The sequence below is a fragment of the Pipistrellus hanaki genome (assembly GCF_964339955.1).
Source record: "Pipistrellus hanaki genome assembly, chromosome: 7".
Lineage (NCBI taxonomy): Eukaryota > Metazoa > Chordata > Mammalia > Chiroptera > Vespertilionidae > Pipistrellus > Pipistrellus hanaki.
Genome location: NC_140509.1, coordinates 54,550,711 through 54,570,677, shown reverse-complemented (window position 1 = coordinate 54,570,677; position 19,967 = coordinate 54,550,711). Strand labels below are relative to the sequence as shown.

The following is a 19,967-nucleotide window of genomic DNA, read 5'->3' as shown; positions in this document are numbered from 1 at the left end:
GATTTTAAATAACTTACACAAGGTCACACAGCTAGTGTCTGTAAGAACCTAAACTGAAAAAAATATTTTTCCAACTCCAATCCAATACTTTTACCACACCTTTCACATGTCTGTCACCAAATTATTCAGATGTCATCACTTAACCTATTGGCTAACATTTACAGAAAGAAATGTTTAAGAAAGAAGGATGCAAAAGCACAATCTTATTGCTGTGATTTTGTTTATGAAATAGTTAGTGATAACAATTTAGTAGGTGTTTCCCCCGCGTGCACACCCCCCTTTTTAAAGAAAGTCTCTCAGAAGAGCAAACCTGAATGCGAAGACTCACTCTGGAGCCCCTGTTTGTGCTTCTTTGCCATCATTACAGTCATGCTAAGGGGAAGACAGCAGTTACCACACAAACCAATGTTAACTACCCCTGGATTCTGAAACAAAACCCAACTGAGGTGGGTGATTAGCTTTGGTGCCCAACCTTTGCTCGACTCTTCATTTTAGAGGTAATTAGCAGCAGAATACATTTCCTCAGGCGTACTGCCTACACAACACTCAGACAGGTTTTTCCAGTTGCTTGACTGAGACAACACAAGTAAATACCGTGCCACCACCATCCTCACAGTCCCTTAAGCCAGTGTTTCCCAAACTTTTGACATATGTGTACCCCTTCTATAATTTTCATAACGCTGAGTACCCCTCGTACTCATGAGAACGTAGAATTAGGCACAGCTAAGCACGGTGCAGTGCATATCCCCACCAAACTCTTCCCGTACCCCTGGGGGTACGCGTACCACACTAGAGCCTAAGCATATAGGCTGGCCAGCCTTCCATTTATAAAATCCACAATCTGAAGCGGGTACCTAATGCCAATAAATATGGCCCGTCTGTCCCATTTCCAGTTCAAATGTCCCCTTCTCCCCCCGTCCAAGTCAGAGGCCAGCAATGTGTTCTGGTTTTCTTCAAAGGTCATGATTCGAATCACTAGCTTCTCTACCCATATTTTGGTAAAGCACAAAAAAGTAACTACCAAAATGCCAAATAAAATGTTAGAACTGCAATATTTTCCCACCTTCCCTGGCAACAGAAGTTAATGGTGATATGATTTCTGTTAAGATTTCAAACTGCCCCTCTCACACTTCAATCCCGGGAGCAAACGAATGGGATTTATAAACACAGACAATCCTTTTACGATGCATAATTTAAGTTGTCTAAAGAACTCTCCATTAGGGTCTGTAAATTAGCTTCCAATGTACTGTGTGATTTTTCCCCCCCTACTAATTCTTATATTGTGGCAATTGGTCCACATTTCTAAAATTCAGTTTGGGAGTCGGGAGCTGAAGGTACAGGAGAAATGCTCTGACAGGACTAGAGCGATTTTTCTAATCCCATCAAAATACACTCTCTGGGGCAGGCCAGTGGTGACTGGCCACAGCACTAGCTTTCCTTAAGGCTCAGGTGATAAAGTAAATACTGCCAACCAAGATGCCTGCAGTGAGAGCTCAGGCTGCTCTGTCATCACATTTGCCCGCTGAAGAAGCTATTATAACCCCAACCCAAAACCACGTGACTAGATCTGGGCGTTTAAATCACACCCCTAAAAATTCCAGACACTGACGAATTACAGGAGAGCAAACATCTTTAGGAGTACACTTCAGCAACTGGGACAAATATGCCAGTTTTTCTCTAACATGGGCCCAAAGGGTTAGGGAACCTTTAAAGCCAATCTATCACAATGTGCCTGAGAAAGGATTTACACTGGAGCAAGCTTCCGTGGTTAATCAGTAACAAAACTGGCAAACGTGCGGGCCTGCAGCCGCCATGAGTGGCCACTCCTTGAAGGAGGGACGTGCAGGAGGCGTGGGAGGGGGCAGCACGAGGGAACCCACAGTTCTCAGTCCGGCTGACTGTGGTGTGTGTGGCCACAGCCTGGAGGTCCCTTTGCGAGGCACCCCCCTCGAGGAAATCAGTATGAAGATGACTGTACCCATCAGAGCCGGCAGTCCCTTTCCTTGCTATGCTGATCCTGAGGGTAGTTTTCCACTGCAAGATGCCTTCACTGCTAATGCCAACGTGCCTGTGGTCACAACACACACACCAACGGGTAGTGAAGGCACACGGACCCAAACAGATGAGCTTAGGTGTGGGAGAGAAGCCGCCTGAAATGGAAAAGCCTTCTATCAATACCTCCACACAGATAGTTCACAGATGCAGTTGAAAGGGTGCCGCGGAAGGAAGGTCACTGGCGTTTATGTTGGCCAGCTCCCTTCCCAGTTGGAATCCTGGCCCTGGCATTTGTCTTGTGGCCTTGGGCAACGGACTTAACTTGGGCTGCCACTTCCAAGCAATAGGGTTAAAAACACCCTCTCTGTTACATGCTAGGATCTCTGGGAAGTAAATGAAGCTACGCACGCAAAGGGCTCAACTGTCTGATCCCACATACAGAAGCGATGACATCACAGATGTCCACTTACTGTTTTCCGAGCATCATCTACTTGCAGCCAGAAGGTGAGAGGGTGGCGCCTTCCAGGAAAAGACTTCAAACCCTTAAAAGTATTTCAAAGGGGCCGTGCCAGGCGGGAGTCGCTGGTAATTTCTTAACTGTTGCTACCCTACACCGGCTCCAACCCCTCTCACCGTGTTTACCTTGTGCAGACTGTCCGCTAGCCCAGACACCAGCTGCGTGTGCTTCCCCGGGAACAGAGAGGGTTTTGTCTGGGAGCAACATGTGGTATCAATTTATCTTTCTCGGCAACGGCAACAAGGAACCCACTGACTTTAAAAATAAAAAGGGAGTTGGGTAATTTAACTCTTAAAGTCCTGTGCTTTTTTTCCCCCTTTTTTTTTCTTTTAAAAGACAGCCTCTTCCTCCTCTCCCCCACCCAGCCCTCCAAAAGCAGCAGCCAAATGAGAGTTACTACCGTCAGCTCCCAACCCAGGCCCATGCTTCCCACCAGGCAGATTGCTGTTGTCTCCTTGGTCCCTAAGAGAGGGTCCGGTGGGACCATCTGCGAAGCACTGCCTTTGAACACAGTCCTCCTCCACCTTGAACACAGGGCCAGCATTTCAAGCCGGTCCCCCAGCTCTGAGTGTGGGCGCTGACAATTCAGAATGAGCCTGCCAAACCCCTAGGCTCAACGACATGCATCTGCTGAACTGCAGAAGGCAGAGGCCACGTGAAAAGTCCAGTGAAAACGACAAGTCCCTGAGCGGCACAGCCTCAGGAAAGGGTCTGGGAAGCTGCCTGTGATTTGCGACGACAGGGTCTTCCAGAGGCATTGCTCCCGAGGAGGCCCTGATTTCTCCTGAGTATCAGTTCCCCACCTGTGCCAGCTAAAGCACCTCGGGGGCCATGAGACACGGGGGCCCCACGCTCCTAGAGACTGATTCCACGGCCACGTTTTTAAAGCTCCTCAGATGAGCCCAATGTGCCATTAGAGCTGGGAACTATGGGAATGTCCCTCTCACGTTTCTGCTGACTGGGAATCTGATTCCAATCTGATGATTCCTGGCCTTCTCAGGTCTGGCGACACGCACAGTGGATGTTCTTTAAGTCCACATTTCCACCATTTGGAAGATCAAGTCATAGATTATAGGTGCAGAGTAAAATGGAGAGGTAGAGCAATTGTTCAGATCACTGAGGTCCAGATATATTTTCTTCTCATTAAAAAAAAAAAAAAAAAGATAGAAAAGGGAAAGTGAGGGGTGGGGGAAGGGTCCTGGACTTGGCACTGTCTTGCAGACAGTCATCCCTTCTGCCTGTGCCACCCTCCACCCCCCGTGCACAGGCACAGACGAAGAAGAGGGCAAGCGGCCTTTCACCAAAGCAGGCCTGATGCAGGCTGAAGAAGGCATGGGCTGGGGCAGTCACTGATCCCTGTAATTTTCAGAAGCCTCCCTGAACTAACATACAATCTCACACAGTCCCTCTCATAGACTGTCCTTCCAGCAAAACGCCAAAAGATGGGGTAAAAATTACCACCGAAAAAGCCATACCCCTATTATCCTGAGGTACTTGCTAGCTTCCATCGTTAAGAATACTGCAAAGAATTACTTCAGGAACTTTCCCGAGAATGAAAAGTGCACACACAGATAGCCCTCAGGAACGTTAGTAACAACCACACACTGTCTCTCCTTCCTTGACTGACAAATACAACACATCGTTACGCTCAGTGCAAAGTTCCTGGGGTGGACCCTGCAAAGGGCCACGGAGCGGCACCATCTGAGGGAGCAGGGTGAGGGCCGGTCCTTCTGATTTAGTCATTAGCTTTGAGCTGGCTTGCCCGCTCACACTAGATTTTATCATCTATGTCAGGGGCTGGCTAACTTGTGTGTTTTTTTTTTTTAAAAAAAAAAAAAAAAGCAAGTAGAGAAAATATGATGGCGTAAAACAGACTTGAAACCAGAAGAGTTGTTATTTCTAACTATATGGAATACCAGCTATAATAGCCAAAAAGGCCTTTCAGAGTCAGAAGAACACTTAAAATAAACACTCACATAAAAGATTGCACAATCAGCTCTGATGTGCAAGACAAGTTCCAGGCTGGCTCCGGCTTATCCTTGCCTAAAATACTAAAAGTTTAAACCATTAAGGGACTTATTTAAAAGAGATGATGTTCTAAAATAAATACTGTCGGGAACTTGGCTGGGGGATCCAATTTCCAGCTACAAACAAGATTTCCATTAAATGTGCTGACAACAATCTTCTGCTAACAGGGGTCTCCTCTGAAGAGTAGTATTTGCTTCAAGTTTTCCTGCAGTAAGCGGCAGGTTCTGGCCCCTTGGGAGGAGGAAAAAAGTCATCCCCGTCGTGGGATCAGCATAACGAACCCACTTTCTATCCAGGCAAAACGAGACACAGGAGGCTCCCTTAGGAGGGGAAAGGCTGCTGGACCATGTGTCCTGCCCCCAACAGAAAAAAATAAACCCTAGATGGGAAGAAAGTTCTGTTAAAAGAGCTACCGCTCCCTTACAGACAGTTTTGTTGGGTTTTCTAGAGTGGTTTTTACTTTCATATTAATTTTTTTTCTCTCTCATGTAGCAATCTTCTTTTCAAGCTCTTCCACAGCTGTTTCTGCTCTTGGAGGGCAAGAGGGAACATTCCATTCCCCACAGCCAAACCTGCACTTCCGGCACACAGAGAACCCTGGCAGCCTTGCAGCCTCTGCCCACACCCCTCCCCGCGCACCCTCCCCTCTCCCACCCCGCCCGCCGGCTTCCAGCCCCACATCCTTCTCTGGAGGGCTGGGGGAGCAGCGCTGAGGACAGGCGGCCCGGCCGGGGTGGAATCAGTCTCCCCAGTGCAGGTTAAAGCTGCGGTACGCGCCTCCCCTCCCCCTGCTCCAGCCTCTTCCCTGATTTTACTGAATCTGTTTCTCCTTCTCAGAAGGGATCAGCAAACACATGCGAGCTACTTAAATTCTCTTTGAAGAACCTGCACGGGGAGCCACACAAAATGGGCACTTAAATCTGCAAGTTTTTCCAGTCTGAAAACTTATTTCAAGTGGACATGGAGAGAATAAAAGGGCACTGTAAATATACATCCAGGACCACATCGGAGAGTTTATAACCATTTTCCTGACATTACATAAGTGACCAGGCCAAGAAATTCAGTAAAAAGGGGGGAAAGTGGAGAAGGCTATGACACCCATCTGGTGGTAAGCAGCCTTAACTTCACAGGGAACAAAATGGAAGGCCAAGGAGATACAGGGACATACTGAATTCAACCAGCTAGTTCGGGGCAGCTGAGCTGAGACAAACTCGGATCTCCTGGTGAAACAGTAATGCCGCCCAGAAACATTAATACCAACCTCTAGATTACTCTACCCACTGAAAGGATAAACTGCTGGAAGCACAATGAATGAATAGCTTCCTTCCTTTCTTCCCTCCCTCCCCCCCTCCCTTCTATCCATCCACGCATCATCAGTCTGTCTTGCTTTATAACTTGAGAAATACACTCTGTCTCCTCTAATATTAAACTCTTTAAAACCAGATACCATATCTTATTACAGCTTTAGCTCCTAGCATAGGGCCTGGTACATAGCAGGTGCTCAAAAAATATCTGTTCACTCAAGGGGGCAGCAGCTGAATTGTACTTTTAAATGAAATGTTCTAAAACATGAGCCAATGACTAATCCTCACATGAGTCAAGATCGAGGAAAGCGTCCATTGTAAAGTATACAGTTATTGTAAAGTTGCCATGTTTCATCCTCGGGTACTATTAACTTCAACTATACAACCCAATTTCCAAACACCAGCCAATATGGTCTGACAAGCAGGCTTCGGTTCTCTGAAGGAAGGGAGGGGAAGAAGGGCAGAATGCCAGTGTGCGGGTTGGCTACCTAGTGGATCCTAGAGCTTGCCAGAACCGTCAAGGATCCATCCAGGGTCTAGCTCGGACTCCCTGCCCACCTTGGTAATAAGGTTGGCCAGGAGCCCTCCTAGGCATACTCAAAACCATAGATAACACATCTTAGTTCCACGCTTCCTCCAAGCAAGCAAGCAGGTAACAAGAGAAATGCAAAAGAGAGTCTGCTGCACCCGCAATCTGAAGGAACTCAATGTGTTTGGTGCCTACCAGGTCCAATGCTCTGTGCTTCACGTAGCTAATCTCGCTTTATTTTTGTGACAAGCCTGGTGCGAGGGAACTAAGGGGCAGAGGAGTTACTTGTCTCGTAGGTGGTGCTAGTCATGAAGCCAGAGGCTAACCCCAAAGCAAAGCTCCACTGCACTGACTTTCCCCTTGAAGCCACCAAACTGCCTAAGCCCTAAGGACAGAGGCACCCACCATTCACAGGCCACCAGGGAAGGGAAGCTTTAAGACTACAAAAGCCTGTGAATTGGATTAAGTGCTTTGCTCTCTGGGTTTCTGCACTTGGTCCCGAAGATGATGAGGGTGGAGAAAGGGGAGAAAAATGACGAGCCATAAAGCAAGCCTTGTTGGGCCAGATCAATTTTAGAAATAATACCGTCTTTATTTTTCTCAGAAACACCCCAAAAGCGACACTACTGGCATGTCCTAACGTGACCAGGGATCGCCAGTTTTAGGGACGAACCACACAAGATTAGTGTCTCAAACTGTGAGGTATCCAGGCCTTCCTGGGTGGCATGTCTGGTGCCCTCTGTGCTCGGGGAGCAGCAGCCCAGGACTGAGGCAAGCCCTATGACCTGGCAGTCCCTGGCAGGCAGACTCAGGCCCTCGCACAGCTGGCATCACGCTACGGGTCCTCAAGCCAGAGACATCAGGCAAATGTCTGCTTTGCCCTGGACCTTGCTATTACGAGGCTTAATCTGAAACAGGGACTCAGCTCTATACTATCTAATATGTAATTAGTTTATTATTGAGCCAGAAGAGATGAGCTTGCTTTAAAACCGCGTGCATTTTAAAATATGATGCCTTTGCCTGCCAACTGACGGGAGGACCGAGATGCTTCTGTTTAACCTCAACCAAAGGCCGGGGTAGAAAGCTGCGTTTAGGTGGCCTCTGCATGCTATTTTATTATTTGTCTTCTGGCATCGAAACATGCAAAACCAGAAAGCACTGACAAGGCAAGCATATGAAAGGGATGGATGTGGAGGTGCTGAGTGGGAGAGTGAAAAGGCTTGAGGGTCTGACATCTGAAATCCAGGAAAACTGCTCTTCTGCTCTTGGTCTGTAATCCCTTCTCTCCCGTGAAACTCACTGGCTTCCGCACACACATATAAACACCACGGTTTCCAGCTCCTCAGATGTGATGGCTCAGAAAAACATTTCCTTTTTGTCTTGTTATTTCAAGAGCAACCCATTTCTTTTTGGAAGCTCTGAAATATATGCCAGCGTGTGGGCACAGTCGCACGCAGGCCCACGCCCTGGAAAGTTTGGGAGGGGTGGAGGCACATTTTTCAGCTAGGGAAGGAAAAAGTTTGGGCTAGTATTTACAAACGAGGTAAGTGTGTATGCATTCGGAAGCAGGTGACCTTCCAAGTGTCCGTGTCAATGAACAGTCACCAAAATCAAGGTGTTACTGGTTAAAGACGCAAAGAAAGTGAATGCCACATAACGGAGTTTCTCGCATTGGCTCCTGCAAACAGAACCACCGATGGGCTTGTTCTTTATGGGAATGAAAAGCACAGAAGTCGATCCTGCAAAACGACCCAGGCCTACAGAGCCCTCGCTCCCTTCCAGACCCCCAGAAATTCAGCTAACGAGGAGCTGGGAGGAACCCACTCTTCACCCCATCACCTCACCTGGCTGTGCAGCAGCATTTCACTGCATGGATTTTGCAAGATTTCTTCCTGTTTAAAAGCACAGGACGCAAAAGTAGCTGGTGACCAATATAATGATATGCTAAATGCAGAGTGAACCAACCATTTATTCCAGGAGGTGAACACCAGACAGCTTAAAAGTCCACCTACAATGATCCAATAAGGAAATGAGAGGACATTTCCACTGACTAAAGAACCAGACACTCACTCCATTTTTCTGGGAGGGAAAGGGAGAAGAAACAAAATACAAACAAATGAACAATCATACCTCCCCTTCCCCACACTCACTGAGTCATTCAGATGCCAGTACATTTAAAATCTGGATGATCCAAAACTAAAATGAATGAATGGAGCAGGTAGAATGCGCATGAGTGGAATCAGTCTTTCTATAGGACAGGACAGGAATGGAGCAATTTAGTATTGATCCATACTAGGTTCTATGTCGAGTCTGCCGAAGGCGAGCTTCCAAGCACTTAGGAGATGGGAAGCAGCAGTGCCCTAGTGTAACATCTCTTATCCAAAGGGCAGCATGACCAAGTACTAGGTCCTTTCCCTAAGACTGAACCAATCACTTAACATAGAGGACCCACGAAGGTCTAACTCAGGGGTCCTCAAACTTTTTAAAGTGGGGGCCAGATCACGGTCCCTCAGAGAGCTGGAGGGCCGGACTATATGAACTACTAATTCCTACTGTAACACCTCGGCTGCGCTCACTGCCCAAACAACCTGGCGGGCAGGATCAGACTCCTCTGCGGGCCGCATGTGGCCCACGGGCCGTAGTTTGAAGACCCCTGGTAACTCTTCCCATCAAGACAAGGAGAAAAAACACACAGGAACAGATGTTGCTGAGCCATTTTCAGGTTGAAAGGTAGCTTCAAGTAAACCCACTTCCAACTCTCTGAGGCATTCTGTGGAGCAGCAGTACCCTATATTAGCAATTCCTCCCTCCCCCCCCCCCAAAAAAAAAATAAGCTCATCCATTTCTTTCTAAACAACCCTGACCTCAGCAGTCTCCCCAAGTAAGAAAGAGCCGAGTCCTGATGTGAATTTGTGGTTAGAAAAGGAAGTCACACAAGCTTCTTATAAGGTCAACAAACTCAAGCTGGGAGACGGTTCTCCCTGGGTCTCTGGTGTGTCTGCACGTTTTGCAAGCAAAGCACGAAAGGCCTGGGTCCTGGACTATCTTTATGCTTGCCTCTGCACAGTGACCAGCCCCGAAAGACAGGGCCTCCCTCCAGAACAAAGGGCAGTGTATTGCCCATTACAACACCTGAGGGTCCCTACCCTCAGGTGTCCTCTCCCGGAGCAGAGAGGGACCTGGGCATGCACCTGGGACCATCTGTGTTGCTCCTATGGGACCTGGAGGCAAGGAAAGAACGAATGCAAAGGATGCTGCTGTCAGTGCTGCCTGCGGTGCCGTGGCCCAGTGGGAAATTCCTCTGCCTCTGGCCCAAAAGCCTTGTGGCTAGAAGGGTCACATCTCAGACCCTCACAGTTCTTGATAGTATGCTGTTTGACTTCCAACTGCAAGAAATGAGACTGGGCTGGTCACCACTTGCTCACTTTCTCCTCTACCCCTACACTCATGAGAAGGAACACAAGATAATGGGAAAGATGACACAAGATAAAGAGGAAAACGAGGTCACAGGTAAGAGAGGCGGACACAGGGCTGCAGCAGTTGAATGTCCTGGCCCGACTCTGCAGAAGACCCGTCCGTCTTTACGAAAACAAACCATTCACTGAAAGGGGTGGGGGCGAGGCGGGGTGGGGGGCTCCCGATACAGTCACTTTGCAGCATTTCATCTGCGTCCGTCACGTTCTTTTTCAGCTGCTGCTCCACGTTGGCGTCTACTTGAGAAGAGCAGAGCTGAGCGAGCAGCCGGTTCAGGTTTGTCTCTTCTCGCCTCCCTCTTTAACCCCATCATGCCCACCCTCCCTGTCGCCCTGACCACGGACTGCCCGGCATCCGGCAGTCCTCTCCACAACACCTGTTGACTTTCCGTGGGGGCCAGACCTCCGTTACGGAGCCCCCGACTCTCAGAGGAAGAACTTCTCCTTGGTCCCTTTGACTTGTCTATGGACTGCCCCACAGTAAATGCTCCTGATGTAAATGCTCTCAAGGTCTTTCTCCTGCCACACAGTCAATAAAGACACCACTGGGGCACTTGGAGGCTGTAACGTGTAAAAAGCCAGGACTCCCTCCGTTTTAGCTCTCCCGCACACATTTATCTTTATCCTAGCAGCTTTCGATTTGCAAAAATGAAGATGGACTAGGCAGCTCCCATGAACCAAGAGCAAACATGTGCACATACGTACACGCTGGTATACTCCCCAGGTTCCCAAAAGAAGAGAGCTGATTTTCTAGCCTGCAAAATAGGAGCCAGGAGACTCGGCTGTGAAGTAGAAAAACCTTATAAGATTTCAGCATCTACGGTTTTTAACTACCGACCTAAGCCAGACATGTTCTGGTGCATAGGAAATTGGTGTTTTCTTTTCCCCTCCCCTTTCCTCTTGGATAACCTACTTCCATTCTTGGCAGAATGAGGCGTGTATTTACTATAGCGTTCGCATGTACCTACACGTCCAATGCCTCTGGAATGATTCTGGATTGCTGCCACATGGCCAAATAATGTGCTCTTTGAGAAATAATTATCAATTAGAGTGCTATAAAATGGGCCAGCAGTTCTACTCTGCGCACACTGTGTGGTATTTTGGCCACCAGACACTGCAAGCTTTCTTCGGTGCTCCTCACAACAATCAGAAAGTTACGTTAATTTGCCGATGCTATTTGTGGACATGCGTGAAAACGAATGAGCAAATTAAGAGTCGACTTCCTCGGCTTGGACAGCAGGTCCCCGCACAGGAACTCCAGATACTAACATCGTACAGTGGCCCCAGCCTGGGGTGGGTGGCAAGGGCTGCACAAATAAGGAAGTATTAGCAATAATCTGCAAGGAATCGATTTTTAGTGCCTTCAGTCTAGAGCAGCTGCCAAAAGAACTTGGCAAAAGCCATCATTTAAAAAAGACCGACTCAAGCTATAGTGAGATATTCTTACTATACTACGTAAGTTTTACTTTGTCTATCTAAATCTATATATGAGGTCTAAAAATATATATATATATATATATATATATATATATATATATATATATATATATGTAAAAGTTTAACATTTAGATACCACTTGGAATTAAAAATGGCCTATGGCTTTTCTGTCCTTCCTGACAGCTCTCTTTTATATGGTACTATGTTTAGTTATGATTACTGAGATATTTCTTGGGGGGAGGGGGTGTGTGCATAGAAATATGGAGAAACCATGTAAGTTCATATAAGAAGGCAACAGGAAAGCATGACAAAGCAGAAGAAAGCATAACCATATCTCTTTTTCTATGTTGAAGATGCCCAACTCATGAAACACTCCATACATGACCCCCCGCCTGTCTTTATTTTCTCTTTTGATCTAACCCATGCTAACTAAGTTAGCATCTGCAGTACCATCCAGGAAGTCTAGCATAAAGAAGTAGACACTCTCTTTTCCCAGGTTCTCCATCTCCAAGGAAATCTACCTTTAGCACTGAAAAGTCACAGAAGTAAAGCAGCAGGTGTAAATAAAGTTGCCTGCCTTAGACTTCAAAAGCACTTAGAAGTTCAAAATGCAGATATCATTAGTTTTGTCAGAAATTGTGCTCATGCTTCATGTGGACTACACAATCCAAACACTTTAGGAGAGAACATTCTATCTTAATTAAGACTCAGATTTTTTATTTCTTATTTTTTATTTTTTGGTAACTGTGAGAAAATAAACATTTGGATTAACTGACAATTATTATGTGAGTGAGAACTTTTAAAAATAATAATATTAAAACTGTACCTAACCTCTGACTTAGTGGGACAGTTTACTCCAGTCTCTTTTTCCTTATCAACAGAATGTTGATTCTTAGCTTGGCACCCTGGGAAAAAGAGACTGAACTCCGAGCTTTCCTTGGAGTGAGATGTGGCCATGAGACTTAGCTCTGGCCAAGGACATGTACTAGGTAAGTGGAGGGACTCCTGGACTCTCGGGAAGACTGTGTAAAGGCAGCTGACTCAGATGGCAGTCTCTTTATTCTCCTTTTCTTCCTCTTGCTGGCTTACCTCTAGAGGGACCGTGAGGATGAAAACTACCTGCGCTATGGCTCTTATGGCAAAACTACCGAGAGTTCAGGGTGAGCAAAATACTTTCAGCCCTTTAATTTTGACTTCCAGCTACAGATTTGTAAGGCAATAAACTTGTGTTGTTAAAAAAAAAACCAAAAACCAGACAGACAAACAAAAAAACACTACCTGCTACGGTAGGACAGAATGCAGGAGGACACTGTTCTTCAGTCACTTCTCAGAGTGGCCATATCAGCCCTAAACTTCTTTAAATGAAAATAATTCCTATTTTTGAGTTTTGTTTTATGTTGCCCCACTTAATCCTGATAGACCCACTCATTCTATTTTTAGGAATTAATCTTATGGATACACATATTCTCTCTCCACTTCTGTGTACATTTAGACTGATAACAAAAAAGATCACTGATTACATTTCAAGTATAAGTAATGGAAATTAATGGTAAATAAATGAAATAGAAACATCTGGCAAGAAAGGCCTTTCTGTGCCTGAATCCATCTACCTTGAGGTACGCGTCATCAGGCATTTGGACAGAGCTTTTCAATGTGTGTGTGCTGGGCTCTGTCACCCCCAGTGCTGCAAGGCTCCCGGGGTGCGCTGGGGTCTGCCTGGCCCCAGTGCCTCAGACGTTCTTGTGTGGAGCACATTCGTGAAGAGGCTGTGTTATAAAGAGGCTTTTAATACGTCTTATCTTGAGCCAACCTGGATTTCAAGAGAAAGAGCACTTTTGGGAATTTAAGACATAAAGCGAATTGTGGACAAGACAGCTTGGAGGTATATATGATCTTTCTAAGAATTAATTTTATGGTACAAAATATATAAAGTTGTTTCTGTCAATCATGGGAATCATGCCTGAGCCACTCACTGCCTTGGCAATAATTCTTACAAATTTCTCAGAAATACAATAATATCAACAGCCAGTGAACAAAGACGATCTAGAACACCCAAGTTTCACAACTTGGACAAAACGTACGCTCTTCTGACTTTGAAGCAATGTAAATCGAGCAGAAAGTAAGACAGGCATTGTGACATACCAGTCTCCATTCAAGCCTAGAGCACCATATCCAAAAAATAAAAATGCTCCCCACTACGAAAACCAACAGTGTGCTAACTGGACACTGTGGGATAGCATCCAGTAAGAATATTTTTTTAAAAAAACCTCTATACTTCTTCTGAATCAAATTGTGGTCAGTTGTCCTTCCCTAAAATGAATTTTCAACCATCAGAATGAGTAAACACAGAAACCTGCGTAAAGCTATTCCAATAGTCTAAATAATGAATGCTATACAAGAATAAAAATCTTTGTTGTATTAAGACACTCTATGACTATCTCTGTTTTTCATGTTAAAAACTCTGCCTATGAAGGCCTAGTGAACGGGGCAGTGTTAAATGTTTAACTCTGTTGCCTAATCCCGTCCTTAGGTAAGAGAGAGCATGCTGGGGAAGGCACTGAATCCTCCTAACGAGGTATGACCTTGCTGGGCTGTGGTCACTGGCTGTTGGTAGCAGCAGGGCCATCCCCAGGGAAGAAGAAAAGATGGGAAACTGATTCAGAGGGAAGGAGGTTGCTTCATAACTTATAGCTTATATACATTTCCCTGGTAAATACTACAGGTACTCCCCTAAATGTGCATGAAAAATTTTTTTAAAGGTTTATTTCAGAGTTTAAACTGTCCCTTTCAACACCTTTTAACCCTTTCTTCAGAGGCTATGGAGGCCACTCCTAACACGTCATAAATAAACCTGCACAGTCTTGGATCTGCGGCACCCACCCCTCCGCGGGAGTACGTGGCCACCGGCCGGGATGCCGGCTCTTCTGGAATCTCCCAGGAAGCTCCGAGCTCAGGGCTGGGCACTCCTCAGACACTCTTTCTCATAAACGACAACCACACTACAGGAAACGTGAAAAAGAAAAAACCCCTCCCAATCCAAATGTTTTATCGGCCTAACAGCAATTCTGGAAACTGATTTTAATTTATTAGTTTAGATATTAGCATTTTGTTCTTAGGTAAAAATTTCCTACATCGAGGCACCATTTCCTTTTGTTTAGGGTTTTCAGCAAACCACCCAGGCTGCTATTAATGATGAAGTTTGTTTAAGTAACTCAAAGGCATCATAAGAAAACTAAAATTGTCTAAAACAATTCGATCACACCAAAATACTGAGTTTTGTTTCTAATCAATAACAACATAAGAGGGCCAAAATAGCTATTTGATGAATAAACTTATAAACGAATGGGATACATCAACTTTGTGGGGAAACCCAACATGAAGAAGTAAAGTCATTCAAAGCAATAGAAGTTGGAAGGCATTAATGAACTGTATAATTAATAACCCAAATATAAAATCTACTAATTGCACATATGAAATTCTGATGGAATAAAAAAAAAACCCACCAAATTGATTAAATGTCCATAACATTCTATATGATGGATACTAAAAAGTTCACATAATTGAAAATGAATACATTTTTTAAAAACATGAAGATAAATGGAATTACATCCACATGAAACACTAATATTTTTGTTACTGACAAAGCCTATCTCTGTGAATTTATTTAGTACTAGAGGCCCGGTGCACGAAATTTGTGCAAGGGCCTTGGCCCCGGCCCCCACCTGCCACCACTGCTGTGGCTCTGCGGCTTTGTTTGGAAGGAAGGATGTCTGGAAGGATGTCTGGTCTAATTAGCATATTATACTTTTATTATTACAGATGTGCCTAGTGTTCATAAAAATACAGTATGCTGCTGTTAACATAGAGGCTTGCAGACATGGGGGAAGCACGTCGCCAACTGGGAGGTGGGGAGGAAAGGTAGCTCAATTTCAACTCAGCCTTATGTATTGCTGCCCAAATTATGGCACCTGAAAAATTCTCCCGACTGAGATGATCCTAATGCCTACGGTGCTGCAGCTAACCTTAGCAGCACACTAGCATGTGCATTTAAAGCCTTAGCCCTTAGAATACACACATCATCATCCCTACCTTCCTTCTCCAATGAAACTATCTGCTTGCTTCCTTCCATGAGTCCCTGGGAGCATACTTCTTCCAAATTCCAACTAGAAACTCACTACGTGCAGCAAGACTGGCTCCACCCCCATCACAGCTGTGCTCCTCTGCAGCCAAAGGCAGGTACCCCAAGTTAAAAAGCAGAGCTGTCTTACATGCGGTGCTTTGCAGTTCCGAACTAATCTCATCATTGTATACTTTTCTGTTTGATGTTGCCATTCCGAGCAGACTGTAAACTCCGAGACCAGGGAGTAAGTTTTTTACTCTTTCTGTAACTCAGAGTGAATGGTGACTTGATGCATGCAGTATGGTGTTCCATAAATATTTATGCTAAGGACTGAGACCACAATATATTGATCATCCAAGTTCTGTCCTCTTAAAATTGATATGTACTTTTCAGGGAGAGTTAGTCCATTCTTCATTTATTCAAGTTAAATATAAAAGGAAGGTATAGCACAGCCAGTGTGGCTCAGGGGTTGAGCATTGACCTATGAACAGGAGACCATGGTTCGATTCCCAGTCAAGGCACATGACCAGGCTGCAGACTTGATCCTCTGTTGGGGGATTTTGGGGGGGCTGAGTGCAGGAGGCAGCTGATCAGTGATTCTCTCTCATTATTGATGTTTCTATCTCTCCCTTCCACTCTGACCACTCTGAAATTTACACACACACACACACACACACACTAAAGGCCCGATGCATGAAGATTCGTGCAAGAATGGGCCTTCCTTCCCCTGGGTTCCGGCACTGTCTTTGCTCTGGCCAGAGCCGCCTTTCTGTCTCTGCTCCAGCCTGGAGCCGCCTTTCCTTCTTCGCTCTGGTCCAAAGCTGCCTTGCTGCCCTCCCACGCTGCCCAGAGGCCCAGAGCAGCTAGGGCGGTGTGGAATGCCTGCATCCTTGCCACAGTGATGATGCAAGTGTCCCGCCCCAGCCGCTTGGTGCCTGTGTATGCAAATTAACCCACCATCTTTGTTGGGTTAATTTGCATACTCACTCCTGATTGGCTAGTGGGTGTTGTGAAGGTATCATCAGTTTGCATCTTTCTCTTTTATTTGTGTAAATGGAATTACCGTAGTTTCAGTAGCTGGATTTTTTGAGTGTGGGAAAGGATTGTGGGGCAGGAGGGAGGAAGTGTTAAGCTCAGCCTGAGAGCAAACCCAAAGGTGCCTGAAGGAGGTCCAGCTCCACTTGCTCCTCTCTGAAGGGCCCCGGCATTGCTGTTGCCTGGGGTCACTGCACCCACACCCACGCAGGGCTTTCTGTCCCAGGGAAAGCTTTCTCAGAGCAGTGAGCAACAAGAAATAAGACGGTCTCCACTGTCTTCCCCTTATTTAAGTCCAATGCACTGTGATGAACAAGCTAAGCTTTTTATTTACATCATAGCTTCATGTAATTTGAGATAAAATGTTTTTGAAAAAGTAAAAAAGCTAATGCTTGAATGGTGTCGCAGGAGTCCTTATTTCCTTCCCAGAGGGGCCTGGTGAAGAGACTAAGCTCTGCATATGAAAATAAATAAATAAATACATACATATATAAATACATACATACATGCATGCATACATAAATAATGGAGCTGCAAAACTGTCCTTCTCTGGAGCACTTGAAATCTTACTCCCTGGCATATGTTATTAATTTGACTCAAAATATACTCTTATAAAGATTAAATAAATAAATAAATAAAAACCTTTGCATATGAAAGGAGCAGGATCTGCTGAGCCTCATCTGCCAGGAGAGGTGTGTCTGAAAGAGGACACTTTGTCACGGGGTCAGAGGCCCAAACTGGTGCCAGGGCCCCAGGCGTCTCCAGCGAGGAAGAACAAATCTGAGGTTACCTTTCCTCTCAGTCCATGAACATAAAGGGTCTCCTGTCGCAGACCTGGATGCCAGCACGGCCTCCTCACACCCACCTGAGGCCATCTAGCCAGCGCAGACACAGCAGTGGGAAAGCGTTAGGGAAGCCAACGCCCTGGACTTGTTAGCCAGGATAAGGGGCCACTTTTTTGGCCACTTTCCTACTGTCAAATGGAGTAACTTTAGGATGAGAGAAATGACCATCCACCTTTTCTAAAGAACCTGGACCTTTCATCTAAAGTAGCGACAGTCACCTGTAAAAGCAGTGATGCATATCACTGAGTGGCTCCTGTTAGAATACAAGCTGACCATAAAAACCCAAACCCACACCATGGGGGTTGTGAAGTGGTTTGCTGTCCTGCAAGTCAGGATGGCGGGACAGGCTGCAAATCACAGCCTCTTTTCCTGGAGTTACTGATTTTCTGACACCACCTGAACACAACTCTAAAATCAGAGCTGTAGGGGGCCTTCAAACATCCCCTTGCTCTAATGCATCATTTTCAGGGGCAGAACACCAGTGTTCAGAGCTGCACCAAGTCACATTCCTAGTTAAGTGCTGGACAGGCCCATGCCAGGGGTCCTGGCTCTGACACTGAGGTCTCCTCCTTTTCCTGCACCAGGGTTTTTCAAGTCTTATCTTCAGCAGTGCAACCCTTTTCCCAGACAAAATCTACAACCCCAACCCTCCCTCAGGGACTTGCAGCCCTTCTGAGGACTTCTGGATCTCTCTGGAAACTGCCACTGTCCACCACAGCCCTCCCACACACCTAAAAATGCCATATGGATATGTGTGTGGGGGTGGGGAGAGGGCGGGGAGTAAATATAGGCATGCATAAAATGACATTACTGAAATGTGAAAAACGGGGTAAAAAGTTACTCATTCCAACCACCCTAACTTAGCCATTGTTGACTGTTAGATATATTCTGTTTTCATTTCCCCCCCTCCTGTTTGCTTTACAAATCTGAAAACAATTTACTGTCCTGTTTTACTGACTTGACATTGGATGTATATTTGCTTAAACAAATTAAATTTTTATTAACACTCAGGAGGATTTCAGGATGTTCTTTTTGAAAAATGGCTACCTTTAGAAATACGTCAGGAAACTAAGACATTATAATCATTCAACCAGAGTAAGGGGGAGAAAAATGTTAATACAGATGCTAAGAATCTACTGACGAGGAGACAGAAAAGACCAGGACCAGAGGAAAGGACATACTCTGACCCCCATGTGCAGAGAAAATTTCAGGGGAAAACGATACTAAACAAATTCTTGGTGAAAACACAGTCTTAGAAAACCACAATTCTAGAAAAACGAACGATTACTTTTCTCCGGGGTCTTGATATGCCCGGTAAACTCCAAATGGACCTAACCCACCTAATATTACTTTTCTACGCCCATGCAAACACTCAGAGGCGAATTACACCTTTCTGCTCTTGACCAGCTTTGCTCCCACTATTCTGGAGAACCGAGGGCTAGGTTTGGACATCTTACAATCCGTCACTAGGTACCAGTGAAGCAGGACTGCAGGACAAAGCCTCATTTCTGGCCGGTTTCTGGCACTCTCACTCGGCATTCTATACTGTGTTACCGGACCCAGCAGCACCGCAGGAAGCTACAGATGGGCACGCTCACAGGGAACTCATCCTACTTACATTTAATTTGTTCAAGTGGTGCTAAACTAACCGAACAATTAGGAGAGACAAAAGTAGGTGACAGAAAAATGTGTTCTTTTAATACCTCAATTTATTTTATTTTTTGTCAGCTTTGGAAAAAATTTTTATTAAAGGAAGACATAGCGCTGTAAACTGAAAGGGCAACGGCAGTGTAGCAGAACCTCGCCCAGCACCCAGAGGTCTGAACCTCCCACTTCTCCCTGCGTGCAGATCTCCTGTCCATCCCCAGGCTGCTCGGCCAGAGCAGCTGCAAGAAGGCAGCTCAGTGGGAGGACTCTGCAGAGCCGCCATGGCCCTGGTCCTGTAGCCTCTCCATCCTCCCAGGGACTCACGGGAGCCTGGAACAGGTCCGTCCTCCCCAAGCACAGCGCCTGGGCTGCTGGCTGCCTGTTTGCTCCTGTGGTTTCTCACCTGGCACACGCCAAAGGGAGGTCTCTGAGTAGTGAGTTCACTCCAAACCTCTTCCTCCCAAACTTCTGAATACACTCACTCTATCTCCAGCTCCAAAGGAGGCCTCCATCTTCCTTTAGAGAGGAGGCCACTTCCTGGGAAGCATGGTGTTGAAGGGCTGGGCTGGGCTGGCCTTCTAGGCAGGCTCCTCCTTTCTCCAACTCGAGGACACCAGCACCAAGTGCTAAAAGCAAGGTCTTTGCAATGCTTGGTCTCCAACCCCATCCATGCGCTCCCCCCCCCAGCTCCATGTGGGATAATGCAGGATTTGCTTTGTATTGAGCCTGTAAGGCACGTTGGGTCTATCCTTTCCCTGTTAAATGCATTCTCCTGAGCCTAGGAAACAGAGACCCGTTGAGGGGTTCAGTGCATAAGAATTTCAAAGAAGTGAACATCTTACGTCTGTCTTCCCCAAGAGGTCAAGCTGTCATTCACGTGTGCATACACTGCACATGCTCACTCCCCCCCACTATCCAGAAACACACAAAGTCACACACAGAACAGAACCTGGTGCGCCAGGATCACTGCCATCTTGGAGTCTCCCTCCCCAGACAGAGGAGGAGAGGCAGGGAGGTGCTCATCACATTTTGGATGC

General features: G+C 46.1%; 1 protein-coding gene across 4 annotated transcripts in view; it reads right to left on the bottom strand.

Moving 5' to 3' along the window:
• The window catches only part of FOXO3 (forkhead box O3), a 111,266-nt gene that overhangs the window by 20,757 nt on the left and 70,542 nt on the right, over positions 1–19,967 (bottom strand). Inside the window, exon 1 of one of the 4 annotated variants that reach the window (XM_084890540.1) lies at positions 2,466–2,573. The exons of the other annotated variants lie outside the window; for them this stretch is intronic. The gene's annotated coding sequence lies outside the window, so the exon portion shown is untranslated. Of the gene's footprint in view, positions 1–2,465; positions 2,574–19,967 lie in introns of those variants that run through there. 4 annotated transcript variants of the gene reach the window in all.